This window comes from Heterodontus francisci, chromosome 6 (genome assembly GCF_036365525.1).
Source record: "Heterodontus francisci isolate sHetFra1 chromosome 6, sHetFra1.hap1, whole genome shotgun sequence".
Taxonomy (NCBI): Eukaryota; Metazoa; Chordata; class Chondrichthyes; order Heterodontiformes; family Heterodontidae; genus Heterodontus; species Heterodontus francisci.
The window spans coordinates 161995380-162022124 of record NC_090376.1 but is presented as its reverse complement, the minus strand read 5'-3'; positions in this window follow the sequence as shown (position 1 = coordinate 162022124).

Here is a 26745-nt window from a genome sequence, read left to right as displayed (position 1 = left end):
TCTGACACTCTCTGACACTCTCTGACACTCACTATCACTCTCTGACACTCTCTGACACTCTCTGACACTCTCTATCACTCTCTGACAATCTCTGACACTCTCTGACACTCTCTATCACTCTCTGACACTCTCTGACACTCTCTGACACTCACTATCACTTTCTATCACTCTCTGACACTCTCTGACACTCTCTGACACTCTCTGACACTCTCTATCACTCTCTGACACGCTCTGACACTCTCTGACACTCACTATCACTCTCTGACACTCACTATCACTTTCTATCACTCTCTGACACTCTCTGACACTCTCTGACACTCACTATCACTCTCTGACACTCTCTGACACTCTCTGACACTCTCTATCACTCTCTGACACTCTCTGACACTCTCTGACACTCTCTATCACTCTCTGACACTCTCTGACACTCTCTGACACTCTCTGACACTCTCTATCACTCTCTGACACTCTCTGACACTCTCTGACACTCTCTGACACTCACTATCACTCTCTGACACTCTCTGACACTCTCTGACACTCTCTATCACTCTCTGACACTCTCAGACACTCACTATCACTCTCTGACACTCTCTGACACTCTCTAGCACTCTCTATCACTCTCTGACACTCTCTGACACTCTCTGACACTCTCTGACACTCTCTAGCACTCTCTATCACTCTCTAGCAATCTCTGACATTCTCTTACACTCTCTATCACTCTCAGACACTCACTATCACTCTCTGACACTCTCTGACACTCTCTGACACTCTCTGACACTCTCTAGCACTCTCTAGCACTCTCCATCACTCTCCATCACTCTCTGACACTCTCTGACACTCTCTGACACTCACTATCACTCTCTGACCCTCTCTGACACTCTCTATCACTCTTTGACACTCTCTGACACTCTCTGACACTCTCTGACACTCTCTAGCACTCTCTGACACTCTCAGACACTATCTGACACTCTCTGACACTCTCAGACATTCACTATCACTATCTGACACTCTCTGACACTCTCTGACACTCTCTATCACTCTCTGACACTCTCTGACACTCTCTGACACTCTCAGACACACTCTGACACACTCTGACAATCTCTGTCACTCTCTATCACTCTCAGACACTCTCTGAAACTCTCTTACACTCTCTGAAACTCTCTATCACTCTCTATCACTCTCTATCACTCTCTGACACTCTCTGACACTCTCTGACACTCTCTGAAACATCTCTATCACTCTCTATCGCTCTCTGACACTCTCTATCACTCTCTGACACTCTCTGAAACTCTCTATCACTCTCTATCACTCTCTATCACTCTCTGACACTCTCTGACACTCTCTGACACTCTCTGAAACTCTCTATCACTCTCTATCACTCTCTGACACTCTCTATCACTCTCTGACACTCTCTGACACACTCTGACACTCTCTGACACTCTCTAGCACTCTCTATCACTCTCTAGCACTCTCTGACACTCTCTTACACTCTCTATCACTCTCAGACACTTACTATCACTCTCTGACACTCTCTGACACTCTCTGACACTCTCTAGCACTCTCTAGCACTCTCCATCACTCTCTGACACTCTCTGACACTCTCTGACACTCACTATCACTCTCTGACCCTCTCTGACACTCTCTATCACTCTCTGACACTCTCTGACACTCTCTGACACTCTCGGACACTCTCTAGCACTCTCTGACACTCTCAGACACTATCTGACACTCTCTGACACTCTCAGACACTCACTATCACTCTCTGACACTCTCTGACACTCTCAGACACACTCTGACACTCTCTGACACACTCTGACAATCTCTGTCACTCTCTATCACTCTCAGACACTCACTATCACTATCTGACACTCTCTGACACTCTCTGACACTCTCTGACACTCTCTATCACTCTCTGACACTCTCTGACACTCTCAGACACACTCTGACACTCTCTGACACACTCTGACAATCTCTGTCACTCTCTATCACTCTCAGACACTCACTATCACTATCTGACACTCTCTGACACTCTCTGACACTCTCTGACACTCTCTGACACTCTCTATCACTCTCTGACACTCTCTGACACTCTCAGACACACTCTGACAATCTCTGACACACTCTGACAATCTCTGTCACTCTCTATCACTCTCAGACACTCTCTGAAACTCTCTGACACTCTCTGAAACTCTCTATCACTCTCTATCACTCTCTGACACTCTCTGAAACTCTCTAACACTCTCTATCGCTCTCTGACACTCTCTATCACTCTCTGACACTCTCTGAAACTCTCTATCACTCACTATCACTCTCTATCACTCTCTGACACTCTCTGACACTCTCTGACACTCTCTGAAACTCTCTATCACTCTCTATCGCTCTCTGACACTCTCTATCACTCTCTGACACTCTCTGACACACTCTGACATTCTCAGACACTCTCTATCACTCTCTATCACTCGCTGACACTCTCTATCACTCTCTGACACTCTCTGAAACTCTCTGAAACTCTCTATCACTCTCTAACAGTCTCTATCACTCTCTATCACTCTCTGACACTCTCTGACACTCTCTGACACTCTCTGACACTCTCTAGCACTCTCTATCACTCTCTGACACTCTCTGACACTCTCTGACACTCACTATCACTCTCTGACACTCTCTGACACTCTCTGACACTCTCTGACACTTTCTATCACTCTCTGACACTCTCTGACACTCTCTGACACTCACTATCACACTCTGACACTCTGACACTCTCTGACACTCTCTGACACTCTCTGACACTCTCTAGCACTCTCTAGCACTCTCTATCACTCTCTGACACTCTCAGACACTCTCTATTGCTCTCTGACACTCTCTGACACTCTCGATCACTCTCTATCACTCTCTGAAAGTCTCAGACACTCTCTGACACTTTCTATCACTCTCTATCACTCTCTATCACTCTCTGACACTCTCTGACACTCTCAGACACTCTCTGACACTCTCTGAAACTCTCTATCACTCTCTATCACTCTCTGACACTCTCTGACACTCTCTGACACTCTCTATCACTCTCTATCACTCTCTGACACTCTCTGACACTCTCTGACTCTCTCTGACAATCTCTGACACTCTCTATCACTCTCTATCACTCTCTGACACTCTCAGACACTCTCTGACACTCTCTGAAACTCTCTGACACTCTCTGAAACTCTCTGAAACTCTCTATCACTCTCTGACACTCTCAGACACTCACTATCACTCTCTGAAAATCTCTGACACTCTCTGACACTCTCTATCACTCTTTATCACTCTCTGACACTCTCTGACACTCTCTATCACTCTCTGACACTCTCTATCACTCTCTGACACTCTCCATCACTCTCTGACACTCACTATCACTCTCTGACACTCTCTGACACTCTCTATCACTCTCTGACACTCTCTGGCACGCTCTGACACTCTCTGACACTCTCTGACACTCTCTGACACTCTCTTTCACTCTCTATCACTCTCTGACACTCTCAGACACTCTCTATCACTCTCTGACACTCTCTGACACTCTCGATCACTCTCTATCACTCTCTGAAACTCTCAGACACTCTCTGACACTCTCTGACACTCTCTGAAACACTCTATCACTCTCTATCACTCTCTGACACTCTCTGACACTCTCAGACACTCACTATCACTATCTGACACTCTCTGACACTCTCAGACACTCACTATCACTATCTGACACTCTCTGACACTCTCTAGCACTCTCTGACACTCTCTGACACTCTCTGACACTCTCTATCACTCTCTGACACTCTCTGACACTCTCTGACACTCTCAGACACACTCTGACACTCTCTGACACACTCTGACAATCTCTGTCACTCTCTATCACTCTCAGACACTCACTATCACTATCTGACACTCTCTGACACTCTCAGACACTCACTATCACTATCTGACACTCTCTGACACTCTCTAGCACTCTCTGACACTCTCTGACACTCTCTGACACTCTCTATCACTCTCTGACACTCTCTGACACTCTCTGACACTCTCAGACACACTCTGACACTCTCTGACACACTCTGACAATCTCTGTCACTCTCTATCACTCTCAGACACTCTCTGACACTCTCTGACACTCTCAGACACTCACTATCACTCTCTGACACTCTCTGACACTCTCAGACACTCTCTGACACTCTCTGAAACTCTCTATCACTCTCTATCACTCTCTGACACTCTCTGACACTCTCTGACACTCTCTATCACTCTCTATCACTCTCTGACACTCTCTGACACTCTCTGACTCTCTCTGACAATCTCTGACACTCTCTATCACTCTCTATCACTCTCTGACACTCTCAGACACTCTCTGACACGCTCTGAAACTCTCTGACACTCTCTGAAACTCTCTGAAACTCTCTATCACTCTCTGACACTCTCAGACACTCACTATCACTCTCTGAAAATCTCTGACACTCTCTGACACTCTCTATCACTCTTTATCACTCTCTGACACTCTCTGACACTCTCTATCACTCTCTGACACTCTCTATCACTCTCTGACACTCTCCATCACTCTCTGACACTCACTATCACTCTCTGACACTCTCTGACACTCTCTATCACTCTCTGACACTCTCTGGCACGCTCTGACACTCTCTGACACTCTCTGAGACTCTCTGACACTCTCTTTCACTCTCTATCACTCTCTGACACTCTCAGACACTCTCTATCACTCTCTGACACTCTCTGACACTCTCGATCACTCTCTATCACTCTCTGAAACTCTCTGACACTCTCTGACACTCTCTGAAACACTCTATCACTCTCTATCACTCTCTGACACTCTCTGACACTCTCTGACACTCTCAGACACTCACTATCACTATCTGACACTCTCTGACACTCTCAGACACTCACTATCACTATCTGACACTCTCTGACACTCTCTAGCACTCTCTGACACTCTCTATCACTCTCTGACACTCTCAGACACTCACTATCACTATCTGACACTCTCTGACACTCTCTGACACTCTCTATCACTCTCTGACACTCTCTGACACTCTCTGACACTCTCAGACACACTCTGACACTCTCTGACACACTCTGACAATCTCTGTCACTCTCTATCACTCTCAGACACTCTCTGACACTCTCTGACACTCTCTGAAACACTCTATCACTCTCTATCACTCTCTATCACTCTCTGACACTCTCTGACAATCTCTGAAACACTTTATCATTCTCTATCGCTCTCTGACACTCTCTATCACTCTCTGACACTCTCTGAAACTCTCTATCACTCTCTATCACTCTTTATCACTCTCTGACACTCTCTGACACTCTCTGACACTCTCTGAAACTCTCTATCACTCTCTATCACTCTCTGACACACTCTGACATTCTCAGACACTCACTATCACTCTCTGACACTCTCTGACACTCTCAGACACTCACTATCACTATCTGACACTCTCTGACACTCTCTAGCACTCTCTGACACTCTCTATCACTCTCTGACACTCTCAGACACTCACTATCACTATCTGACACTCTCTGACACTCTCTGACACTCTCTATCACTCTCTGACACTCTCTGACACTCTCTGACACTCTCAGACACACTCTGACACTCTCTGACACACTCTGACAATCTCTGTCACTCTCTATCACTCTCAGACACTCTCTGACACTCTCTGACACTCTCTGAAACACTCTATCACTCTCTATCACTCTCTATCACTCTCTGACACTCTCTGACAATCTCTGAAACACTTTATCACTCTCTATCGCTCTCTGACACTCTCTATCACTCTCTGACACTCTCTGAAACTCTCTATCACTCTCTATCACTCTTTATCACTCTCTGACACTCTCTGACACTCTCTGACACTCTCTGAAACTCTCTATCACTCTCTATCACTCTCTGACACACTCTGACATTCTCAGACACTCACTATCACTCTCTGACACTCTCTGACACTCTCTGACACTCTCTATCACTCTCTGACACTCTCTATCACTCTCTGACACTCTCTGAAACTCTCTGAAACTCTCTATCACTCTCTGACACTCTCTATCACTCTCTATCACTCTCTGACACTCTCTGACACTCTCTGACACTCTCTAGCACTCTCTATCACTCTCTGACTCTCTCTGACACTCTCTGACACTCACTATCACTCTCTGACACTCTCTGACACTCTCTGACACTCTCTATCACTCTCTGACACTCTCTGACACTCTCTGACACTCACTATCACTCTCTGACACTCTCCGACACTCTCTGACACTCTCTAGCACTCTCTAGCACTCTCTATCACTCTCTGACACTCTCTGACACTCACTATCACTCTCTGACACTCTCTGACACTCTCTGACACTCTCTAGCACTCTCTAGCACTCTCTGACACTCACTATCACTCTCTGACACTCTCTGACACACTCTGACACTCTCTGACACTCTCTAGCACTCTCTATCACTCTCTGACACTCTCAGACACTCTCTGACACTCTCTGAAACTCTCTATCACTCTCTATCACTCTCTGACACTCTCTGATACTCTCTATCACTCTCAGACACTCACTATCACTCTCTTACACTCTGTGACACTCTCTGACACTCTCTGACACTCTCTGACACTCTCTAGCACTCTCCAGCACTTTCTATCACTCTCTGACACTCTCTGAAACTCACTATCACTCTCTGACCCTCTCTGACACTCTCTGACACTCTCTATCACTCTCTGACACTCTCTGACACTCTCTCGCACTCTCTATCACTCTCTGACACTCTCAGACACTCTCAGACACTCTCTGACACTCTCTATCACTCTCTATCACTCTCTGACACTCTCTGACACTCTCTGACACTCTCTAGCACTCTCCAGCACTCTCTGACACTCTCAGACACTCTCAGACACTCTCTGACACTCTCTGACACTCTCTATCACTATCTGACACTCTCTGACACTCTCTGACACTCTCTGAAACACTCTATCACTCTCTATCACTCTCTGACACTCTCTGACACTCTCTGACACTCTCTATCACTCTCTATCACTCTCTGACACTCTCTGACACTCTCTGACTCTCTCTGACAATCTCTGACACTCTCTATCACTCTCTATCACTCTCTATCACTCTCTGACACTCTCAGACACTCTCTGACACTCTCTGAAACTCTCTATCACTCTCTGACACTCTCAGACACTCACTATCACTCTCTGAAAATCTCTGACACTCTCTGACACTCTCTATCACTCTCTATCACTCTCTGACACTCTCAGACACTCTCTGACACTCTCTGAAACTCTCTATCACTCTCTATCACTCTCTGACACTCTCTTACAATCTCTGACACTCTCTATCACTCTCTGACACTCTCTGACACTCTCTGACACTCTCTGACACTCTCTGACACTCACTATCACTCTCTGACATTCACTATCACTCTCTGACACTCTCTGACACTCTATATCACTCTCTGACACTCTCTATCACTCTCTATCACTCTCTGACACTCTCTGACACTCTCAGACACTCTCTGACACTCTCTATCACTCTCTGAAACTCTCTGACACTCTCTGACACTCTCTGACACTCTCTATCACTCTCTATCACTCTCTGACACTCTCTGACACTCTCTGACACTCTCAGACACTCTCTGACACTCTCTGACACTCTCTGAAACTCTCTATCACTCTCTGACACTCTCTGACACTCTCTGACACTCTCTATCACTCTCTATCACTCTCTGACACTCTCTGACACTCTCTGAAACTCTCTATCACTCTCTGACACTCTCTGACACTCTCTATCACTCTCTATCACTCTCTGACACTCTCTGACACTCTCAGACACTCACTATCACTCTCTATCACTCTCTGACACTCTCTGACACTCTCTGACACTCACTATCACTCTCTGACACTCTCTGACACTCTCTATCACTCTCTGACACTCTCTGAGACTCTCTGACACTCTCTGACACTCACTATCACTCTCTGACACTCACTATTACTCTCTGACACTCTCTATCACTCTCTGACACTCTCTGACACTCTCTGACACTCACTATCACTCTCTGACACTCTCTGACACTCTCTGACACTCTCTATCACTCTCTGACACTCTCAGACACTCACTATCACTCTCTGACACTCTCTGACACTCTCTGACACTCTCTAGCACTCTCTATCACTCTCTGACACTCTCTGACACTCTCTGACACTCTCTAGCACTCTCTATCACTCTCTAGCACTCTCTGACACTCTCTTACACTCTCTATCACTCTCAGACACTCACTATCACTCTCTGACACTCTCTGACACTCTCTGACACTCTCTAGCACTCTCTAGCACTCTCCATCACTCTCTGACACTCTCTGACACTCTCTGACACTCACTATCACTCTCTGACCCTCTCTGACACTCTCTATCACTCTTTGACACTCTCTGACACTCTCTGACACTCTCTAGCACTCTCTGACACTCTCAGACACTATCTGACACTCTCTGACACTCTCAGACACTCACTATCACTATCTGACACTCTCTGACACTCTCTGACACTATCTGACACTCTCTGACACTCTCTGACACTCTCTATCACTCTCTGACACTCTCTGACACTCTCAGACACACTCTGACACACTCTGACACACTCTGACAATCTCTGTCACTCTCTATCACTCTCAGACACTCTCTGAAACTCTCTTACACTCTCTGAAACTCTCTATCACTCTCTATCACTCTCTATCACTCTCTGACGCTCTCTGACACTCTCTGACACTCTCTGAAACTCTCTATCACTCTCTATCGCTCTCTGACACTCTCTATCACTCTCTGACACTCTCTGAAACTCTCTATCACTCTCTATCACTCTCTATCACTCTCTGACACTCTCTGACACTCTCTGACACTCTCTGAAACTCTCTATCACTCTCTGACACTCTCTATCACTCACTGACACTCTCTGACACACTCTGACACTCTCTGACACTCTCTAGCACTCTCTATCACTCTCTAGCACTCTCTGACACTCTCTTACACTCTCTATCACTCTCAGACACTCACTATCACTCTCTGACACTCTCTGACACTCTCTGAAACTCTCTATCACTCTCTATCACTCTCTGACACTCTCTATCACTCTCTGACACTCTCTGACACACTCTGACAATCTCTGACACACTCTGACACACTCTGACACTCTCTGACACTCTCTGACACTCTCAGACACACTCTGACACACTCTGACACACTCTGACAATCTCTGTCACTCTCTATCACTCTCAGACACTCTCTGAAACTCTCTTACACTCTCTGAAACTCTCTATCACTCTCTATCACTCTCTATCACTCTCTGACGCTCTCTGACACTCTCTGACACTCTCTGAAACTCTCTATCACTCTCTATCGCTCTCTGACACTCTCTATCACTCTCTGACACTCTCTGAAACTCTCTATCACTCTCTATCACTCTCTATCACTCTCTGACACTCTCTGACACTCTCTGACACTCTCTGAAACTCTCTATCACTCTCTATCACTCTCTGACACTCTCTATCACTCTCTGACACTCTCTGACACACTCTGACACCCTCTGACACTCTCTAGCACTCTCTATCACTCTCTAGCACTCTCTGACACTCTCTTACACTCTCTATCACTCTCAGACACTCACTATCACTCTCTGACACTCTCTGACACTCTCTGAAACTCTCTATCACTCTCTATCACTCTCTGACACTCTCTATCACTCTCTGACACTCTCTGACACACTCTGACACTCTCTGACACTCTCTAGCACTCTCTATCACTCTCTAGCACTCTCTGACACTCTCTTACACTCTCTAACACTCTCAGACACTGACTATCACTCTCTGACACTCTCTGACACTCTCTAGCACTCTCTGACACTCTCAGACACTATCTGACACTCTCTGACACTCTCAGACACTCACTATCACTATCTGACACTCTCTGACACTCTCTGACACTCTCTATCACTCTCTGACACTCTCTGACACTCTCAGACACACTCTGACACTCTCTGACACACTCTGACAATCTCTGTCACTCTCTATCACTCTCAGACACTCACTATCACTATCTGACACTCTCTGACACTCTCTGACACTCTCTATCACTCTCTGACACTCTCTGACACTCTCAGACACCCTCTGACAATCTCTGACACACTCTGACAATCTCTGTCACTCTCTATCACTCTCAGACACTCTCTGAAACTCTCTGACACTCTCTGAAACTCTCTATCACTCTCTATCACTCTCTATCACTCTCTGACACTCTCTGACACTCTCTGACACTCTCTGAAACTCTCTAACACTCTCTATCGCTCTCTGACACTCTCTATCATCTCTGACACTCTCTGAAACTCTCTATCACTCACTATCACTCTCTATCACTCTCTGACACTCTCTGACACTCTCTGACACTCTCTGAAACTCTCTATCACTCTCTATCACTCTCTGACACTCTCTATCACTCTCTGACACTCTCTGACACACTCTGACATTCTCAGACACTCTCTATCATTCTCTATCACTCGCTGACACTCTCTATCACTCTCTGACACTCTCTGAAACTCTCTGAAACTCTCTATCACTCTCTAACAGTCTCTATCACTCTCTATCACTCTCTGACACTCTCTGACACTCTCTGACACTCTCTGACACTCTCTAGCACTCTCTATCACTCTCTGACTCTCTCTGACACTCTCTGACACTCACTATCACTCTCTGACACTCTCTGACACTCTCTGACTCTTTCTATCACTCTCTGACACTCTCTGACACTCACTATCACACTCTGACACTCTGACACTCTCTGACACTCTCTGACACTCTCTGACACTCTCTAGCACTCTCTAGCACTCTCTATCACTCTCTGACACTCTCTGACACTCTATATCACTCTCAGACACTCACTATCACTCTCTGACACTCTCTGACACTCTCTAGCACTCTCTAGCACTCTCCATCACTCTCTGACACTCTCTGACACTCTCTGACACTCACTATCACTCTCTGACCCTCTCTGACACTCTCTGACACTCTCTATCACTCTCTGACACTCTCTGACACTCACTATCACTCTCTGACACTCTCTGACACTCTCTAGCACTCTCTATCACTCTCTGACACTCTCAGACACTCACTATCACTCTCTGACACTCTCTGACACTCTCTGACACTCTCTAGCACTCTCTATCACTCTCTGACACTCTCTATCACTCTCTGACACTCTCTGAAACTCTCTACAAGTCTCTATCACTCTCTGACACTCTCTGACACTCTCTATCACTCTCTGACACTCTCTGACACTCTCTGACACTCTCTAGCACTCTCTATCACTCTCTGACACTCTATATCACTCTCAGACACTCACTATCACTCTCTGACACTCTCTGACACTCTCTGACACTCTCTAGCACTCTCTAGCACTCTCCATCACTCTCTGACACTCTCTGACACTCTCTGACACTCACTATCACTCTCTGACCCTCTCTGACACTCTCTGACACTCTCAATCACTCTCTGACACTCTCTGACACTCTCTGACACTCACTATCACTCTCTGACACTCTCTGACACTCTCTAGCACTCTCTATCACTCTCTGACACTCTCAGACGCTCACTATCACTCTCTGACACTCTCTGACACTCTCTAGCACTCTCTATCACTCTCTGACACTCTCAGACACTCTCTGACACTCTCTGAAACTCTCTACCACTCTCTATCACTCTCTGACACTCTCTGACACTCTCTATCACTCTCTGACACTCTCTGACACTCTCTGACACTCTCTAGCACTCTCTATCACTCTCTGACACTCTCAGACACTCTCTGACACTCTCTGAAACTCTCTACCACTCTCTATCACTCTCCGACAATCTCTGACACTCTCTGACACTCTCTATCACTCTCTATCACTCTCTGACACTCTCAGACACTCTCTGACACTCTCTGAAACTCTCTATCACTCTCTATCACTCTCTGACACTCTCTTACAATCTCTGACACTCTCTATCACTCTCTGACACTCTCTGACACTCTCTGACACTCACTATCACTCTCTGACACTCACTATCACTCTCTGACACTCTCTGACACTCTCTATCACTCTCTGACACTCTCTGACACTCTATATCACTCTCTGACACTCTCTATCACTCTCTATCACTCTCTGACACTCTCTGACACTCTCAGGCACTCTCTGACACTCTCTATCACTCTCTGACACTCTCTGACACTCTCTGACACTCTCTATCACTCTCTATCACTCTCTGACACTCTCTGACACTCTCTGACACTCTCAGACACTCTCTGACACTCTCTGAAACTCTCTATCACTCTCTGACACTCTCTGACACTCTCTGACACTCCCTATCACTCTGTATCACTCTCTGACACTCTCTGACACTCTCTGAAACTCTCTATCACTCTCTGACACTCTCTGACACTCTCTATCACTCTCTATCACTCTCTGACACTCTCTGACACTCTCAGACACTCACTATCACTCTCTATCACTCTCTGACACTCTCTGACACTCTCTGACACTCACTATCACTCTCTGACACTCTCTGACACTCTCTATCACTCTCTGACACTCTCTGACACTCTCTGACACTCACTATCACTCTCTGACACTCACTATTACTCTCTGACACTCACTATCACTCTCTGGCACTCTCTGACACTCTCTGACACTCTCTATCACTCTCTGACACTCTCTGACACTCTCTGACACTCACTATCACTCTCTATCACTCTCTGACACTCACTATCACTCTCTGACACTCTCTGACACTCACTATCACTCTCTGACACTCTCTGACACTCTCTATCACTCTCTGACACTCTCTGACACTCTCTGACACTCTCTGACACTCACTATCACTCTCTGACACTCACTATCACTCTCTGACACTCACTATCACTCTCTGACACTCTCTGACACTCTCTGACACTCTCTATCACTCTCTGACACTCTCTGACACTCTCTGACACTCACAATCACTCTCTGACACTCACTATCACTTTCTATCACTCTCTGACACTCTCTGACACACTCTGACACTCACTATCACTCTCTGACACTCTCTGACACTCTCTGACACTCTCTGACACTCTCTATCACTCTCTGACACTCTCTGACACTCTCTTTCACTCTCTGACACTCTCTGACACTCTCTGACACTCACTATCACTCTCTGACCCTCTCTGACACTCTCTATCACTCTCTGACACTCTCTGACACTCTCTGACACTCTCTAGCACTCTCTGACACTCTCAGACACTATCTGACACTCTCTGACACTCTCAGACCCTCACTATCACTATCTGACACTCTCTGACACTCTCTGACACTCTCTATCACTCTCTGACACTCTCTGACACTCTCAGACACACTCTGACACTCTCTGACACACTCTGACAATCTCTGTCACTCTCTATCACTCTCAGACACTCACTATCACGATCTGACACTCTCTGACACTCTCTGACACTCTCTATCACTCTCTGACACTCTCTGACACTCTCAGACACCCTCTGACAATCTCTGACACACTCTGACAATCTCTGTCACTCTCTATCACTCTCAGACACTCTCTGAAACTCTCTGACACTCTCTGAAACTCTCTATCACTCTCTATCACTCACTATCACTCTCTGACACTCTCTGACACTCTCTGACACTCTCTAGCACTCTCCATCACTCTCTGACACTCTCTGACACTCTCTGACACTCACTATCACTCTCTGACCCTCTCTGACACTCTCTATCACTCTCTGACACTCTCTGACACTCTCTGACACTCTCTGACACTGTCTAGCACTCTCTGACACTCTCAGACACACTCTGACACTCTCTGACACTCACTATCACTATCTGACACTCTCTGACACTCTCTGACACTCTCTATCACTCTCTGACACTCTCTGACACTCTCAGACACACTCTGACACTCTCTGACACACTCTGACAATCTCTGTCACTCTCTATCACTCTCAGACACTCACTATCACTATCTGACACTCTCTGACACTCTCTGACACTCTCTATCACTCTCTGACACTCTCTGACACTCTCAGACACCCTCTGACAATCTCTGACACACTCTGACAATCTCTGTCACTCTCTATCACTCTCAGACACTCTCTGAAACTCTCTGACACTCTCTGAAACTCTCTATCACTCTCTATCACTCTCTATCACTCTCTGACACTCTCTGACACTCTCTGACACTCTCTGAAACTCTCTAACACTCTCTATCGCTCTCTGACACTCTATATCATCTCTGACACTCTCTGAAACTCTCTATCACTCACTATCACTCTCTATCACTCTCTGACACTCTCTGACACTCTCTGACACTCTCTGAAACTCTCTATCACTCTCTATCACTCTCTGACACTCTCTATCACTCTCTGACACTCTCTGACACACTCTGACATTCTCAGACACTCTCTATCATTCTCTATCACTCGCTGACACTCTCTATCACTCTCTAACAGTCTCTATCACTCTCTATCACTCTCTGACACTCTCTGACACTCTCTGACACTCTCTAGCACTCTCTATCACTCTCTGACTCTCTCTGACACTCTCTGACACTCACTATCACTCTCTGACACTCTCTGACACTTTCTATCACTCTCTGACACTCTCTGACACTCACTATCACACTCTGACACTCTGACACTCTCTGACACTCTCTGACACTCTCTAGCACTCTCTAGCACTCTCTATCACTCTCTGACACTCTCTGACACTCTATATCACTCTCAGACACTCACTATCACTCTCTGACACTCTCTGACACTCTCTAGCACTCTCTAGCACTCTCCATCACTCTCTGACACTCTCTGACACTCTCTGACACTCACTATCACTCTCTGACCCTCTCTGACACTCTCTGACACTCTCTATCACTCTCTGACACTCTCTGACACTCTCTGACACTCACTATCACTCTCTGACACTCTCTGACACTCTCTAGCACTCTCTATCACTCTCTGACACTCTCAGACACTCACTATCACTCTCTGACACTCTCTGACACTCTCTGACACTCTCTAGCACTCTCTATCACTCTCTGACACTCTCAGACACTCTCTGACACTCTCTGAAACTCTCTACCAGTCTCTATCACTCTCTGACACTCTCTGACACTCTCTATCACTCTCTGACACTCTCTGACACTCTCTGACACTCTCTAGCACTCTCTATCACTCTCTGACACTCTATATCACTCTCAGACACTCACTATCACTCTCTGACACTCTCTGACACTCTCTGACACTCTCTAGCACTCTCTAGCACTCTCCATCACTCTCTGACACTCTCTAACACTCTCTGACACTCTCAATCACTCTCTGACACTCTCTGACACTCTCTGACACTCACTATCACTCTCTGACACTCTCTGACACTCTCTAGCACTCTCTATCACTCTCTGACACTCTCAGACGCTCACTATCACTCTCTGACACTCTCTGACACTCTCTAGCACTCTCTATCACTCTCTGACACTCTCAGACACTCTCTGACACTCTCTGAAACTCTCTACCACTCTCTATCACTCTCTGACACTCTCTGACACTCTCTATCACTCTCTGACACTCTCTGACACTCTCTGACACTCTCTAGCACTCTCTATCACTCTCTGACACTCTCAGACACTCTCTGACACTCTCTGAAACTCTCTATCACTCTCTATCACTCTCCGACAATCTCTGACACTCTCTGACACTCTCTATCACTCTCTATCACTCTCTGACACTCTCAGACACTCTCTGACACTCTCTGAAACTCTCTATCACTCTCTATCACTCTCTGACACTCTCTTACAATCTCTGACACTCTCTATCACTCTCTGACACTCTCTGACACTCTCTGACACTCTCTGACCCTCACTATCACTCTCTGACACTCACTATCACTCTCTGACACTCTCTGACACTCTCTATCACTCTCTGACACTCTCTGACACTCTATATCACTCTCTGACACTCTCTATCACTCTCTATCACTCTCTGACACTCTCTGACACTCTCAGACACTCTCTGACACTCTCTATCACTCTCTGACACTCTCTGACACTCTCTGACACTCTCTATCACTCTCTATCACTCTCTGACACTCTCTGACACTCTCTGACACTCTCAGACACTCTCTGACACTCTCTGACACTCTCTGAAACTCTCTATCACTCTCTGACCCTCTCTGACACTCTCTGACACTCCCTATCACTCTCTATCACTCTCTGACACTCTCTGACACTCTCTGAAACTCTCTATCACTCTCTGACACTCTCTGACACTCTCTATCACTCTCTATCACTCTCTGACACTCTCTGACACTCTCAGACACTCACTATCACTCTCTATCACTCTCTGACACTCTCTGACACTCTCTGACACTCACTATCACTCTCTGACACTCTCTGACACTCTCTATCACTCTCTGACACTCTCTGACACTCTCTGACACTCACTATCTCTCTCTGACACTCACTATTACTCTCTGACACTCACTATCACTCTCTGGCATTCTCTGACACTCTCTGACACTCTCTATCACTCTCTGACACTCTCTGACACTCTCTGACACTCACTATCACTCTCTATCACTCTCTGACACTCTCTGACACTCACTATCACTCTCTGACACTCTCTGACACTCACTATCACTCTCTGACACTCTCTGACACTCTCTATCACTCTCTGACACTCTCTGACACTCTCTGACACTCACTATCACTCTCTGACACTCACTATCACTCTCTGACACTCACTATCACTCTCTGACACTCTCTGACACTCTCTGACACTCTCTATCACTCTCTGACACTCTCTGACACTCTCTGACACTCACAATCACTCTCTGACACTCACTATCACTTTCTATCACTCTCTGACACTCTCTGACACTCTCTGACACTCACTATCACTCTCTGACACTCTCTGACACTCTCTGACACTCTCTGACACTCTCTATCACTCTCTGACACTCTCTGACACTCTCTGACACTCTCTATCACTCTCTGACACTCTCTGACACTCTCTGACACTCTCTATCACTCTCTGACACTCTCTGACACTCTCTGACACTCACTATCACTCTCTGACACTCTCTGACACTCTCTGACACTCTCTATCACTCTCTGACACTCTCAGACACTCACTATTACTCTCTGACACTCTCTGACACTCTCTGACACTCTCTAGCACTCTCTATCACTCTCTGACACTCTCTGACACTCTCTGACACTCTCTGACACTCTCTAGCACTCTCTATCACTCTCTAGCACTCTCTGACACTCTCTTACACTCTCTATCACTCTCAGACACTCACTATCACTCTCTGACACTCTCTGACACTCTCTGACACTCTCTGACACTCTCTAGCACTCTCTAGCACTCTCCATCACTCTCTGACACTCTCTGACACTCTCTGACACTCACTATCACTCTCTGACCCTCTCTGACACTCTCTATCACTCTTTGACACTCTCTGACACTCTCTGACACTCTCTAGCACTCTCTGACACTCTCAGACACTATCTGACACTCTCTGACACTCTCAGACACTCACTATCACTATCTGACACTCTCTGACACTCTCTGACACTCTCTATCACTCTCTGACACTCTCTGACACTCTCTGACACTCTCAGACACACTCTGACACACTCTGACACACTCTGACAATCTCTGTCACTCTCTATCACTCTCAGACACTCTCTGAAACTCTCTTACACTCTCTGAAACTCTCTATCACTCTCTATCACTCTCTATCACTCTCTGACACTCTCTGACACTCTCTGACACTCTCTGAAACACTCTATCACTCTCTATCGCTCTCTGACACTCTCTATCACTCTCTGACACTCTCTGAAACTCTCTATCACTCTCTATCACTCTCTATCACTCTCTGACACTCTCTGACACTCTCTGACACTCTCTGAAACTCTCTATCACTCTCTATCACTCTCTGACACTCTCTATCACTCTCTGACACTCTCTGACACACTCTGACACTCTCTGACACTCTCTAGCACTCTCTATCACTCTCTAGCACTCTCTGACACTCTCTTACACTCTCTATCACTCTCAGACACTCACTATCACTCTCTGACACTCTCTGACACTCTCTGACACTCTCTAGCACTCTCTAGCACTCTCCATCACTCTCTGACACTCTCTGACACTCACTATCACTCTCTGACCCTCTCTGACACTCTCTATCACTCTCTGACACTCTCTGACACTCTCTGACACTCTCTAGCACTCTCTGACACTCTCAGACACTATCTGACACTCTCTGACACTCTCAGACACTCACTATCACTATCTGACACTCTCTGACACTCTCTGACACTCTCTATCACTCTCTGACACTCTCTGACACTCTCAGACACACTCTGACACTCTCTGACACACTCTGACAATCTCTGTCACTCTCTATCACTCTCAGACACTCACTATCACTATCTGACACTCTCTGACACTCTCTGACACTCTCTATCACTCTCTGACACTCTCTGACACTCTCAGACACCCTCTGACAATCTCTGACACACTCTGACAATCTCTGTCACTCTCTATCACTCTCAGACACTCTTTGAAACTCTCTGACACTCTCTGAAACTCTCTATCACTCTCTATCACTCTCTATCACTCTCTGACACTCTCTGAAACTCTCTGACACTCTCTGAAACTCTCTATCACTCTCTATCGCTCTCTGACACTCTCTATCACTCTCTGACACTCTCTATCATCTCTGACACTCTCTGAAACTCTCTATCACTCACTATCACTCTCTATCACTCTCTGACACTCTCTGACACTCTCTGAAACTCTCTATCACTCTCTATCACTCTCTGACACTCTCTATCACTCTCTGACACTCTCTGACACACTCTGACATTCTCAGACACTCTCTATCATTCTCTATCACTCGCTGACACTCTCTATCACTCTCTGACACTCTCTGAAACTCTCTGAAACTCTCTATCACTCTCTAACAGTCTCTATCACTCTCTATCACTCTCTGACACTCTCTGACACTCTCTGACACTCTCTGACACTCTCTAGCACTCTCTATCACTCTCTGACTCTCTCTGACACTCTCTGACACTCACTATCACTCTCTGAAACTCTCTGACACTTTCTATCACTCTCTGACACTCTCTGACACTCACTATCACACTCTGACACTCTGACACTCTCTGACACTCTCTGACACTCTCTAGCACTCTCTAGCACTCTCTATCACTCTCTGACACTCTCTGACACTCTATATCACTCTCAGACACTCACTATCACTCTCTGACACTCTCTGACACTCTCTAGCACTCTCTATCACTCTCTGACACTCTCAGACACTCACTATCACTCTCTGACACTCTCTGACACTCTCTGACACTCTCTAGCACTCTCTATCACTCTCTGACACTCTCTATCACTCTCTGACACTCTCTGAAACTCTCTACAAGTCTCTATCACTCTCTGACACTCTCTGACACTCTCTATCACTCTCTGACACTCTCTGACACTCTCTGACACTCTCTAGCACTCTCTATCACTCTCTGACACTCTATATCACTCTCAGACACTCACTATCACTCTCTGACACTCTCTGACACTCTCTGACACTCTCTAGCACTCTCTAGCACTCTCCATCACTCTCTGACACTCTCTGACACTCTCTGACACTCACTATCACTCTCTGACCCTCTCTGACACTCTCTGACACTCTCAATCACTCTCTGACACTCTCTGACACTCTCTGACACTCACTATCACTCTCTGACACTCTCTGACACTCTCTAGCACTCTCTATCACTCTCTGACACTCTCAGACGCTCACTATCACTCTCTGACACTCTCTGACACTCTCTAGCACTCTCTATCACTCTCTGACACTCTCAGACACTCTCTGACACTCTCTGAAACTCTCTACCACTCTCTATCACTCTCTGACACTCTCTGACACTCTCTATCACTCTCTGACACTCTCTGACACTCTCTGACACTCTCTAGCACTCTCTATCACTCTCTGACACTCTCAGACACTCTCTGACACTCTCTGAAACTCTCTACCACTCTCTATCACTCTCCGACAATCTCTGACACTCTCTGACACTCTCTATCACTCTCTATCACTCTCTGACACTCTCAGACACTCTCTGACACTCTCTGAAACTCTCTATCACTCTCTATCACTCTCTGACACTCTCTTACAATCTCTGACACTCTCTATCACTCTCTGACACTCTCTGACACTCTCTGACACTCACTATCACTCTCTGACACTCACTATCACTCTCTGACACTCTCTGACACTCTCTATCACTCTCTGACACTCTCTGACACTCTATATCACTCTCTGACACTCTCTATCACTCTCTATCACTCTCTGACACTCTCTGACACTCTCAGGCACTCTCTGACACTCTCTATCACTCTCTGACACTCTCTGACACTCTCTGACACTCTCTATCACTCTCTATCACTCTCTGACACTCTCTGACACTCTCTGACACTCTCAGACACTCTCTGACACTCTCTGAAACTCTCTATCACTCTCTGACACTCTCTGACACTCTCTGACACTCCCTATCACTCTGTATCACTCTCTGACACTCTCTGACACTCTCTGAAACTCTCTATCACTCTCTGACACTCTCTGACACTCTCTATCACTCTCTATCACTCTCTGACACTCTCTGACACTCTCAGACACTCACTATCACTCTCTATCACTCTCTGACACTCTCTGACACTCTCTGACACTCACTATCACTCTCTGACACTCTCTGACACTCTCTATCACTCTCTGACACTCTCTGACACTCTCTGACACTCACTATCACTCTCTGACACTCACTATTACTCTCTGACACTCACTATCACTCTCTGGCACTCTCTGACACTCTCTGACACTCTCTATCACTCTCTGACACTCTCTGACACTCTCTGACACTCACTATCACTCTCTATCACTCTCTGACACTCACTATCACTCTCTGACACTCTCTGACACTCACTATCACTCTCTGACACTCTCTGACACTCTCTATCACTCTCTGACACTCTCTGACACTCTCTGACACTCTCTGACACTCACTATCACTCTCTGACACTCACTATCACTCTCTGACACTCACTATCACTCTCTGACACTCTCTGACACTCTCTGACACTCTCTATCACTCTCTGACACTCTCTGACACTCTCTGACACTCACAATCACTCTCTGACACTCACTATCACTTTCTATCACTCTCTGACACTCTCTGACACACTCTGACACTCACTATCACTCTCTGACACTCTCTGACACTCTCTGACACTCTCTGACACTCTCTATCACTCTCTGACACTCTCTGACACTCTCTTTCACTCTCTGACACTCTCTGACACTCTCTGACACTCACTATCACTCTCTGACCCTCTCTGACACTCTCTATCACTCTCTGACACTCTCTGACACTCTCTGACACTCTCTAGCACTCTCTGACACTCTCAGACACTATCTGACACTCTCTGACACTCTCAGACCCTCACTATCACTATCTGACACTCTCTGACACTCTCTGACACTCTCTATCACTCTCTGACACTCTCTGACACTCTCAGACACACTCTGACACTCTCTGACACACTCTGACAATCTCTGTCACTCTCTATCACTCTCAGACACTCACTATCACGATCTGACACTCTCTGACACTCTCTGACACTCTCTATCACTCTCTGACACTCTCTGACACTCTCAGACACCCTCTGACAATCTCTGACACACTCTGACAATCTCTGTCACTCTCTATCACTCTCAGACACTCTCTGAAACTCTCTGACACTCTCTGAAACTCTCTATCACTCTCTATCACTCACTATCACTCTCTGACACTCTCTGACACTCTCTGACACTCTCTAGCACTCTCCATCACTCTCTGACACTCTCTGACACTCTCTGACACTCACTATCACTCTCTGACCCTCTCTGACACTCTCTATCACTCTCTGACACTCTCTGACACTCTCTGACACTCTCTGACACTGTCTAGCACTCTCTGACACTCTCAGACACTATCTGACACTCTCTGACACTCTCAGACACTCACTATCACTATCTGACACTCTCTGACACTCTCTGACACTCTCTATCACTCTCTGACACTCTCTGACACTCTCAGACACACTCTGACACTCTCTGACACACTCTGACAATCTCTGTCACTCTCTATCACTCTCAGACACTCACTATCACTATCTGACACTCTCTGACACTCTCTGACACTCTCTATCACTCTCTGACACTCTCTGACACTCTCAGACACCCTCTGACAATCTCTGACACACTCTGACAATCTCTGTCACTCTCTATCACTCTCAGACACTCTCTGAAACTCTCTGACACTCTCTGAAACTCTCTATCACTCTCTATCACTCTCTATCACTCTCTGACACTCTCTGACACTCTCTGACACTCTCTGAAACTCTCTAACACTCTCTATCGCTCTCTGACACTCTATATCATCTCTGACACTCTCTGAAACTCTCTATCACTCACTATCACTCTCTATCACTCTCTGACACTCTCTGACACTCTCTGACACTCTCTGAAACTCTCTATCACTCTCTATCACTCTCTGACACTCTCTATCACTCTCTGACACTCTCTGACACACTCTGACATTCTCAGACACTCTCTATCATTCTCTATCACTCGCTGACACTCTCTATCACTCTCTAACAGTCTCTATCACTCTCTATCACTCTCTGACACTCTCTGACACTCTCTGACACTCTCTAGCACTCTCTATCACTCTCTGACTCTCTCTGACACTCTCTGACACTCACTATCACTCTCTGACACTCTCTGACACTTTCTATCACTCTCTGACACTCTCTGACACTCACTATCACACTCTGACACTCTGACACTCTCTGACACTCTCTGACACTCTCTAGCACTCTCTAGCACTCTCTATCACTCTCTGACACTCTCTGACACTCTATATCACTCTCAGACACTCACTATCACTCTCTGACACTCTCTGACACTCTCTAGCACTCTCTAGCACTCTCCATCACTCTCTGACACTCTCTGACACTCTCTGACACTCACTATCACTCTCTGACCCTCTCTGACACTCTCTGACACTCTCTATCACTCTCTGACACTCTCTGACACTCTCTGACACTCACTATCACTCTCTGACACTCTCTGACACTCTCTAGCACTCTCTATCACTCTCTGACACTCTCAGACACTCACTATCACTCTCTGACACTCTCTGACACTCTCTGACACTCTCTAGCACTCTCTATCACTCTCTGACACTCTCAGACACTCTCTGACACTCTCTGAAACTCTCTACCAGTCTCTATCACTCTCTGACACTCTCTGACACTCTCTATCACTCTCTGACACTCTCTGACACTCTCTGACACTCTCTAGCACTCTCTATCACTCTCTGACACTCTATATCACTCTCAGACACTCACTATCACTCTCTGACACTCTCTGACACTCTCTGACACTCTCTAGCACTCTCTAGCACTCTCCATCACTCTCTGACACTCTCTAACACTCTCTGACACTCTCAATCACTCTCTGACACTCTCTGACACTCTCTGACACTCACTATCACTCTCTGACACTCTCTGACACTCTCTAGCACTCTCTATCACTCTCTGACACTCTCAGACGCTCACTATCACTCTCTGACACTCTCTGACACTCTCTAGCACTCTCTATCACTCTCTGACACTCTCAGACACTCTCTGACACTCTCTGAAACTCTCTACCACTCTCTATCACTCTCTGACACTCTCTGACACTCTCTATCACTCTCTGACACTCTCTGACACTCTCTGACACTCTCTAGCACTCTCTATCACTCTCTGACACTCTCAGACACTCTCTGACACTCTCTGAAACTCTCTATCACTCTCTATCACTCTCCGACAATCTCTGACACTCTCTGACACTCTCTATCACTCTCTATCACTCTCTGACACTCTCAGACACTCTCTGACACTCTCTGAAACTCTCTATCACTCTCTATCACTCTCTGACACTCTCTTACAATCTCTGACACTCTCTATCACTCTCTGACACTCTCTGACACTCTCTGACACTCTCTGACCCTCACTATCACTCTCTGACACTCACTATCACTCTCTGACACTCTCTGACACTCTCTATCACTCTCTGACACTCTCTGACACTCTATATCACTCTCTGACACTCTCTATCACTCTCTATCACTCTCTGACACTCTCTGACACTCTCAGACACTCTCTGACACTCTCTATCACTCTCTGACACTCTCTGACACTCTCTGACACTCTCTATCACTCTCTATCACTCTCTGACACTCTCTGACACTCTCTGACACTCTCAGACACTCTCTGACACTCTCTGACACTCTCTGAAACTCTCTATCACTCTCTGACCCTCTCTGACACTCTCTGACACTCCCTATCACTCTCTATCACTCTCTGACACTCTCTGACACTCTCTGAAACTCTCTATCACTCTCTGACACTCTCTGACACTCTCTATCACTCTCTATCACTCTCTGACACTCTCTGACACTCTCAGACACTCACTATCACTCTCTATCACTCTCTGACACTCTCTGACACTCTCTGACACTCACTATCACTCTCTGACACTCTCTGACACTCTCTATCACTCTCTGACACTCTCTGACACTCTCTGACACTCACTATCTCTCTCTGACTCTCACTATTACTCTCTGACACTCACTATCACTCTCTGGCATTCTCTGACACTCTCTGACACTCTCTATCACTCTCTGACACTCTCTGACACTCTCTGACACTCACTATCACTCTCTATCACTCTCTGACACTCTCTGACACTCACTATCACTCTCTGACACTCTCTGACACTCACTATCACTCTCTGACACTCTCTGACACTCTCTATCACTCTCTGACACTCTCTGACACTCTCTGACACTCACTATCACTCTCTGACACTCACTATCACTCTCTGACACTCACTATCACTCTCTGACACTCTCTGACACTCTCTGACACTCTCTATCACTCTCTGACACTCTCTGACACTCTCTGACACTCACAATCACTCTCTGACACTCACTATCACTTTCTATCACTCTCTGACACTCTCTGACACTCTCTGACACTCACTATCACTCTCTGACACTCTCTGACACTCTCTGACACTCTCTGACACTCTCTATCACTCTCTGACACTCTCTGACACTCTCTGACACTCTCTATCACTCTCTGACACTCTCTGACACTCTCTGACACTCTCTATCACTCTCTGACACTCTCTGACACTCTCTGACACTCACTATCACTCTCTGACACTCTCTGACACTCTCTGACACTCTCTATCACTCTCTGACACTCTCAGACACTCACTATTACTCTCTGACACTCTCTGACACTCTCTGACACTCTCTAGCACTCTCTATCACTCTCTGACACTCTCTGACACTCTCTGACACTCTCTGACACTCTCTAGCACTCTCTATCACTCTCTAGCACTCTCTGACACTCTCTTACACTCTCTATCACTCTCAGACACTCACTATCACTCTCTGACACTCTCTGACACTCTCTGACACTCTCTGACACTCTCTAGCACTCTCTAGCACTCTCCATCACTCTCTGACACTCTCTGACACTCTCTGACACTCACTATCACTCTCTGACCCTCTCTGACACTCTCTATCACTCTTTGACACTCTCTGACACTCTCTGACACTCTCTAGCACTCTCTGACACTCTCAGACACTATCTGACACTCTCTGACACTCTCAGACACTCACTATCACTATCTGACACTCTCTGACACTCTCTGACACTCTCTATCACTCTCTGACACTCTCTGACACTCTCTGACACTCTCAGACACACTCTGACACACTCTGACACACTCTGACAATCTCTGTCACTCACTATCACTATCTGACACTCTCTGACACTCTCTGACACTCTCTATCACTCTCTGACACTCTCTGACACTCTCTGACACTCTCAGACACACTCTGACACACTCTGACACACTCTGACAATCTCTGTCACTCTCTATCACTCTCAGACACTCTCTGAAACTCTCTTACACTCTCTGAAACTCTCTATCACTCTCTATCACTCTCTATCACTCTCTGACACTCTCTGACACTCTCTGACACTCTCTGAAACACTCTATCACTCTCTATCGCTCTCTGACACTCTCTATCACTCTCTGACACTCTCTGAAACTCTCTATCACTCTCTATCACTCTCTATCACTCTCTGACACTCTCTGACACTCTCTGACACTCTCTGAAACTCTCTATCACTCTCTATCACTCTCTGACACTCTCTATCACTCTCTGACACTCTCTGACACACTCTGACACTCTCTGACACTCTCTAGCACTCTCTATCACTCTCTAGCACTCTCTGACACTCTCTTACACTCTCTATCACTCTCAGACACTCACTATCACTCTCTGACACTCTCTGACACTCTCTGACACTCTCTAGCACTCTCTAGCACTCTCCATCACTCTCTGACACTCTCTGACACTCACTATCACTCTCTGACCCTCTCTGACACTCTCTATCACTCTCTGACACTCTCTGACACTCTCTGACACTCTCTAGCACTCTCTGACACTCTCAGACACTATCTGACACTCTCTGACAC